The sequence below is a fragment of the Phyllobates terribilis genome, unplaced genomic scaffold, assembly GCF_046119375.1.
Source record: "Phyllobates terribilis strain yellow unplaced genomic scaffold, ASM4611937v1 Scaffold_3__8_contigs__length_932513732, whole genome shotgun sequence".
NCBI lineage: Eukaryota > Metazoa > Chordata > Amphibia > Anura > Dendrobatidae > Phyllobates > Phyllobates terribilis.
Window position 1 is genome coordinate 444,844,241 of NW_027362763.1, and position 7,906 is coordinate 444,852,146.

Sequence of the window (7,906 nt, forward strand, 5' to 3'; positions counted from 1 at the left end):
GGATGCTAGTGACGACGAGGTCAGGTTGCGCCTTCCTGGACAGAGACGTAGTACTGGAAGCACGTCAACAACTGCATCCTCAAACACAACTCTGCCTCTCACCACAAGTCGTGGTGGCTCTTCAGGTCGCATGGGTGCTAAGCCTTGCATAGCCTGGGCTTTTTTTCAGATCGATAAAGATGACCCAACTCGTGTTATCTGTAACAATTGTCAGCAAAAGCTAAGTAGAGGCCAAAAAATACATAGTTTGAGTACTTCATGCATGAACCGGCACATGTACATGAAGCATAAGTTGCAGTGGGAAGCTCACTGTGCTACAATGCGGCGTAGCCGGCCGGGCCAACCGCCGTCTGCCATATCTTGTGCATCCGCGGCCTCTTCATTCTCTGTGACTGGGGGGACAGCAGTCACACCTGTTTTGGGGCGCAGACCTGCCAGCTCTTTACCCGCAACAGCCAGCGTGATTGGCAGGTCATCATTTTCTTTGGAGGTGGTAACACCAGCTGGTGTTGAGCGCTGTCCGACATCGATAGCACCACCTTTGGATCAAGGCAACCTAACATGTCCGCCTGCATCTTCCTCACAGACCGGCAGTTTGCCAGGGACACCCTTATCAACACTGTCTAAGCACAATAGCCAGCCCTCGGTCCCTCAAATGTGGACAAGTAAAAGACCATTTCCTCCTAGCCATGAGAAAGCTAAGAGGTTGAATTTCACCATCTGCAAGCTCTTGGCTACAGAAATGCTGCCTTTCCGCCTGGTGGACACAGAGGATTTTTGAGACCTTATGTCCGTCGCAGTGCCCCAGTACCAGATGCCCAGTCGGCACTACTTCTCAAAGAAAGGTGTGCCTGCGCTCCACCAGCATGTCGCACACAACATCACCGCTTCTTTGAGAAACTCTGTGTGTGACAGGGTGCATTTCACCACAGACACTTGGACGAGTAGGCATGGACAGGGGCGTTACATGTCGCTGACTGGGCACTGGGTAACTATGGTGAAAGCAGGACAAGGGGCTGCTGTCCAAGTCTTGCCGTCCCCACGAGTTGTGCGTCAATCCTCTTTATCTCAAAGTTCCTTCACTGCTTCTGCCTCCTCAACCTCCTCTCGGTCCTCCACCTGCACCCAAAGCCTGTCTGGTCATGCCACAAGCTTTCTAACTGTGCAGAAGGGATCCTGCACACCTCCTTACTATGCTGGCAGTAGGGCTCAAAGTCATCAGGCGGTTTTTACTTTGAAATGTTTGGGAAATGTGAGTCACACAGCTGAGGAGTTGTGGTCAGCTCTGGAGAACCAATTTCATGAATGGTTGTCTCCACTGGACCTGAAATCAGGGAAGGCCGTGTGCGACAATGCTGCAAACCTGGGTGCGGCCCTTCGCCGGGGCAATGCCACACACGTGCCTTGCATGGCTCACGTGTTGAACCTGGTTGTCCAGCAATTTTTAGCCCACTATCCCGGACTAGATGGCCTTCTGCAGAGGGCACGGTCGCTGTGTGCTCACTTCCGCCATTCGCATCCCGCAGCTCAGCGACTTACATCTCTACAGAAGTCATTGGGCCTGCCACTTCACCGGCTAAAATGCGATTTGCCTACCCGGTGGAATTCAACTCTGCACATGTTGCAGCGACTGTGGCAGCACCGACAAGCCCTGGTGCAATACGTTCTGACGTTTAGCCTGGGCCAACGAGATCCAGAGGTGGGGCAAATCACGCTGGAGGAGTGGTCTCAGATCAGGGACCTATGCAACCTTCTGCACAGTTTTGAAATGGCGACGAAGATGTTTAGTGCTGACGATGCACTGACGATGCCATTATCAGCATGACTATTCCAGTGATTTACATGCTGGAGCACATGTTAAACAGAATTTGGAGTCAGGTGGTGGCACAAGAGGAGGTGGAGGAAGTAGAGGAGGAGGAGTTGTATGCGGAAGCGCTAACATCTGCAAGATCCAGACGGTCGGCAGCACCAAGGCGGCAGGCATGTGAGGGTGGGTTTTACCAGGGCGCATGGTAGCAGCCAAACTAGTGAGGAAGGTGCAGGAGCCCAGGAAGAAGTGGAGGACGAACTGATGGAAGACTCATCAGATGAGGGAGACCTTGATCACATTTCTGTTGTGCGAGGTTGGGGGGAGAGGACAGAGGAAGGAAGCATGATTGCTACCTCGCCACCAACACAACAGGGACTTGGTGCTCCTGGATGCGCAACACACATGAGTGCCTTCTTGCTGCATTACCTGCAACATGACCCTCGAATTGTGAGAATTAGAAATAATCATGACTACTGGCTTGCCACACTGTTAGATCCCCAGTACAAAAGTAAATTTGCAGAAATTATTCCTGCCATAGAAAGGGATGCACGCATGCAGGAGTATCAGCAGAGACTGTTGCAGAATCTTACATGTGCTTTTCCACAAAACACCAGTGGTGCACGTAGTGAATCTCACAGTTCCAACTTGCCAACCATGGGACCGTCGAGAGTTCAGCACTCAAACCGTAACACAACCACAGTATCTGCTGGGAACATCAATTTTGCGGAATCATTTCACCACTTTTTTAGCCCATCCTTTGCAAGGCCACAGGAGACAAGAAGTCTGACACATAGTCAACGCCTAGAGATGATGGTACAGGAGTATCTCCAAGAGAACATTGAAGCCATGACTGTGTCACTGGACCCTTGTTCTTTTTTGGGCTTCCAATCTGGATAAATGGCCGGAGCTAGCCACTTACGCCTTGGAGATCTTGTCATGCCCCGCAGCCAGCGTTCTGTCTGAACGTGTGTTCAGCGCTGCTGCTGGTGTGCTGACAGATAATCGCACGCGGCTCTCCACTGATAATGTAGACAGACTCATGTTCAAAAAGATGAACAAATCATGGATCCGAAACGACTTTTCTACCCCTGTGTCATCCTGGGGAGAGTAAAAGCTTGATGATTGGTTAAAGTCACCTCACCAACCGTTTTAAGCTTTCAAATTACTAATCATGTTTATCTGTACCTTGGCTGGAAAATAATTTGGGCTTTGTAGCAGTGTGCAGCACTGATTCTATTAGGCCATCTATAATAAGCTCCACCAGATTTAAAATTACTAATCATGTTTATCAGTATCTTGGCTGGAAAATAATTTGGGCTTTGTAGCAGTGTGCAGTACTGACTCTATTAGGCCGTCTATACTAAGCTCCACCAGATTTAAAATTACTAATCATGTTTATCAGTATCTTGGCTGGAAAATAATTTGGGCTTTGTAGCAGTGTGCAGTACTGATTCTATTAGGCCGTCTATACTAAGCTCCACCACATTTAAAATTACTAATCATGTTTATCTGTACCTTGGCTGGAAAATAATTTGGGCTTTGTAGCAGTGTGCAGCACTGATTCTATTAGGCCATCTATACTAAGCTCCACCAGATTTAAAATTAGTAATAATTTTTAGCTGCATCTAGCCCGGAAAATAATTTTGGGGCTCCGAGATGCGCAAGACACATAAGTGCCTTCTTGCTGCACTACCTGCAACATGACCCTCATATTGTCAGAATTCGAAGTAATCCTGACTACTGGGTTGCCACACTCTTAGATCCCCCAAACTTTTCGATCAACCTTTTCATTTTAATAAAGACCAAAAACATGGGCATTTTTGAAATTATAAGCATTAGCAGGTTATTAGAAACTGAAATCAAACAGTTTTCAATTCAAAACTTTATTCTAGGTGATGTTACATTTTCACATAGGACCCCTTGTTCGAAAGGAGCTTCTGAACTCTCTCGTCCATTGAATTTGTCAGGTTTTGGATGGTTTCTGCTTCAATTGTTTTGCATGAGGACAGAATACCCTCCCAGAGCTGTTGCTTAGATGTGAACTGCCTCCCGCCATCATAGACACTCCTTTTGATGATGCTCCAGAGGTTCTGAATGGGGTAGAGGTCAGGGGAGCATGGGGGTCACACCATAAGTTTGTCCCCTTTAATGCCCATATCAGCCAGAGATGCAGATGTTTTATGTGCAGCATGAGATTGTGCATTATCATGCATAAAAATGATCTTGCTGTGGAATACACGGTTCTTCTTCTTGAACCATTGCAGGAAGTGCTGTTTGAGAAACTCCACATACATTATGGAGTCCATTTTTACCCCTTCAGGGATCCTAAAGGGGCCGACAATCTCTCTCCCCATGATTCCAGCCCAAAACATTACTCCACCTCCTCCTTGTTGGCGCTGTAGCTGTGTTTGCGTGGGGTGTCCATCAACCAGCCATCCTCCACTCCATCCATCTGGACCATCGAGCGCTGCACGGCACTCATCCGTGAACAAAACCGTTTTGAAATCAGTCTTCATGTAATGTTTGGCCCACTGGAGCCGTTTCTGCTTGTGTGAAGTGGATAGAGGAGGTTGACAGGATGGCGTATGCACAGCTGCAAACCTCTGAAGGACCCTGCATCTTGTTGTTCGGGGGACGTTGGAGGCACCAGCAGCTTCAAAAACTTGTCTGCTGCTATGACAAGGCTTTTTTGCCGCTGCTCTTTTAACCTGACGTAATTGCCTGGAGGAAAGAGTCCTCAATTTGCCCTTATCAGCACACACACGTGTGTACTGTGAATCAGCTACATACTTCTTGATTGCCAAGACACTTCATCCTGATCATCGCACAATGTTGATTGTAGTCATGCTTTGACCTAAACACTCCACAATTTGTTGCTTCTCAGCAGCCGAAACATCCTTTTTCTTTTCCATTTTGGCAGAAAATGTAGGCTGCTTAATAATGTGGGATAGCCTTCTTAAGTAGTCTTGCCTTTCATTGGACACACCTGCCAAACTAATTAGCACAGGTGTCTGCAATTGCTTACAGTGATATAAAGAGCCCTGACACACATCACCATCAATGAGTTTAACTGACAAACAAACAAATTCTTCCCTTATCACTCCTAAACACTTTTTGCATAATAATTTGGAACACAGTGTACATGTGCTTTTCCACAAAACACCAGTGGTTCACGTAGTGAATCTTACAGTTCTAACTTGCCAACCGTGGTCTGTATGGAGTTGTTCAATAAAGGGCCCAAAATTAAGATAACATAGATGGGAGAGGTCTCTATGAATAGAAATTCCTAAGTATTTGATACCCTGTGAGGGCCAGGCAAAGGGAAAGTTGGACTGGATGGAATTCTGTATGGATTTGGGGAGGGAGACATCGAGGGCCTCAGACTTCGCTGCATTGATTTTAAAATTTGACCATGTAAGAAAGTGATCTATTTCAGCCATAACAGCATGGATGGATATATGTGATTGAGTGATATATACTAGGACATCATCAGCAAATAGAGAGCACTTGTACTCGTTGCCTCCAACCTCAATCGACATAATATTGGGGTTATGGCGAATTGATGAGAGCAGGTGCTCCGTCACTAGGATGGTGATTGTGAAAGGTGATGAAAATGTTCTGATGCACCTTCTGGGCCTTGGGACACCCGGAGCCGGACCCTTTTTGGTGGATGCTGGTGGTTGTATTCTCCGTGGCGGCGACCCGGTTCCATGGCTCAGGGCGGTCAAACCAGTGGCGGAACTATTTATGTGGTTTTGATGTTTAAATGTCCGACTACGCCACCCGTGGATTGCGGTCAGAGTGAACCGCCGCTGCAGGGCAGACCACTGAGGCTGGAGTTGTGGTTGCAGCAGAGCGTAGCATAACTCCCCACGGGAGGAGTATAGCCTCAGGACAGTGTATGCGGAGGATGGGGGTGATGGTGCAGGGCAGCAGCAGTAATGACACGGAGTCAGTGATGCAGTCCCGGGCCTTTACTCACAGTTCTTATTATCCAGACCACGTCTGCAAGTAACGGCTGCCCACGTCGTACTGTGCTCACCAGGTGAGGGGCTCAGACAACTCCAAGATAACTTTGGAGCGCTTCACAGGACCCCCTTTGTGTGTCCTTTGTCTGGCCTTTCTTATCAACCCTTCTGTCCGGCTGCCTCGGGCCTCCTCTTGGTAAACTTGGCGCCAGTTTCCCTGACCCTATGTGGTGCCTTCCTAGCGGGTGTAGCGAGGGGCTGCGCCACATAAAGTGTCACAGCCTCTGGTTTCTACCTGAGGGTCATTTCCTGCCTCCACTAGTTTCGGGGACCGGTCTCCCCCTTTGGCCTGACCCCTCCATGCAGGTGGATTCGGGCGTGCGGTGGCGACTCGCCCGTCCGCACCCCTGGGATCCCTTCGTTCCTCGTTCCTGGAGCCTTCTCCGCTCCTCTTCCTTCCTTCTCCCTCTTCCAGGCCTGGGCCTCTGTTACTAGGCCCGCCTCCGGAGCAGAGCTCATGCAGAGCCCCTGCTCCCTGTCACTTCTGCTCAGACTTCTCTGCACTGAACTAAGATGGTGCCCACCTTTTATACTCCATTCTCAATGCACCCAGGAACTGCTTCCTCCCTGCTCCTGCACTACAGGGTTCCCCTTCCTCAGTGTTCCCTCCCCCCACTCCAGCCAGGGACAGGGACTGTCGTGCCCATCTCAGGGGCATATTGGTCGCCCTGCCCCACGGCAATGTGGTGTAATGCATGTGACGCGCCCCCTGGGCCTGTGTTGTGTAGCGTTGCGCACGCGGGGAATACCCAGAGCCGGATCTGTCGGGGTTAGTAGTCCTCGTGGCGGTGACCCGGTCCGTGCCCAGGGTGTCAAACTAAGTGGCGGAATTTAGCAGAAGATGTTATAGTGTTCGACTACGCCACCCGTTGAATGCGGTTATGAAGCCGCCGCTGCAGGGCAGACCGCTGAGGCCGGTGGTACAGTTGTGCAGCGTGGGTAGTATAACCCCCAACGGGAGGGGTATGGCCTCAGGGCAGCAGACGTGGATGATGGGGATAGCAGAATTGCACGCAGGCACCAGGAACCACTCAGAGACGGTGCGGTGTAGTTCAGGGTCTTTACTGGTGGCAAAGGTAGACCCTCCCGGGAGTACTGGCTAGCGATCGGGGCCTGGTCAGTCCGTGAGCAGATAGGATCTCCCCCGGCCAGGCGGAGTTGTAGGCCTCCCCAACTAATTGTACTCTTCCTGGCTACCTTGCTAGAAGCGGGTAAAAGTAGCCCACGTCCCTGAGTGTACCGTGTGGTGCTCACCCGTATGGCCGGTGACTCGGGGCCTTCTGGCAGCCTCCGCTCCACGACGGCGGTGCTGGTCCCTTGCGTGTGACCGTGCCTTCGGGTTTCTTGGCCAGAGGACCTGAAATCCCCTGCCGGACGGTTTCTGCTGCTGGGTATGGAACAGCCCCCACAGCCTCGGACTCCGTGTCCGGTGAGATCTCTTCAGTCAGGACGAGCTCTACAGCTTCCAGTCCTGGACCCCTTTTATCACTGCTCCCACAGAGCTCCTGATCTTGCTCTCCCTGCATCTGCTCCACTCCAGACCAGACTGTGTCTCTGTCTGGGACTCCTCTTCTTCTCTTCTTTTTCTTTCTAACCCCACCTCAGCCCCAGTTTATATAGGGGAAGTTCTTCCCCTCCCAGGACTGGGCAGGAGGTGTGGCATGCTTAGGGTTCCTGACCAGGAGACCTCCCACCTGCTCACAGACGTAATATTGCTATTACTGTGGTAACCAGAACCCTGGGGTGCCACATTCCCCCCTAGTAAAATTTAGTACTCCGGGACTAAACATATTTTTGAAAACATAACAGGGTATAAACAGGAACAATACAATAAGGAAAAACACGTTAGGGTGGTCACGGAGTGTTCGCAACCGGGTGCAATTTTTGAAGCAAAAAGGGTGTCCATTTCACCAAAGAACAGGGAGCCGTAACCAGGTAGGGGTCTGTCCTGCCCCGAGTCTTTAACAGTCTATAGTCCGTTCCTGGGTTACGCTCCAAACATATATACAACAGAGTTCCGGTTAATCCACAAAAGACACCTATAAAATAACTGGAAAAACATAATTAT